The sequence below is a fragment of the Athene cunicularia genome, assembly GCF_003259725.1.
Source record: "Athene cunicularia isolate RWA chromosome 1 unlocalized genomic scaffold, athCun1 chr1_part1, whole genome shotgun sequence".
NCBI lineage: Eukaryota > Metazoa > Chordata > Aves > Strigiformes > Strigidae > Athene > Athene cunicularia.
In genome coordinates, this window is record NW_020799091.1 from 30,611,188 (window position 1) to 30,611,609 (window position 422).

Genomic DNA, 422 nt, shown 5'->3' on the forward strand with positions numbered 1-422 from the left:
TTGATGGTTGTTGCTCTATGACGAGGAGAAGCTCTGTTTGGGCAGGGGAGAGCTGGATCAGCCCCGCCATGACAGGTGCATCGAGCTTTGCCGCCTGGCTCCGAGGAGAGCCACGCGGCCCTTCTTCCCGGGTGGAATGCCGGCACTGAAACAGCGGGAGGAGGTTGGCAGGTTTCACCTCAGTTCTGTTCAATAACTTAAAAACACCTTTGATGGGCATCAATTTTGGAGCAGCGCCTCGGTGCGTTTCACCAGAAGCTCCTATGCGCGCGCACACACACACACACACACACACACACACACGTCGTTTGTGAATGCAGATGAACGATTTTCACCTGACCCGGCCGCCGTTCCCCCTCGGCACCGGCGCGTCCCCCGCCCCACCGCAGCCGCGACACCATCTCGCCGGGCTCACACCTCCC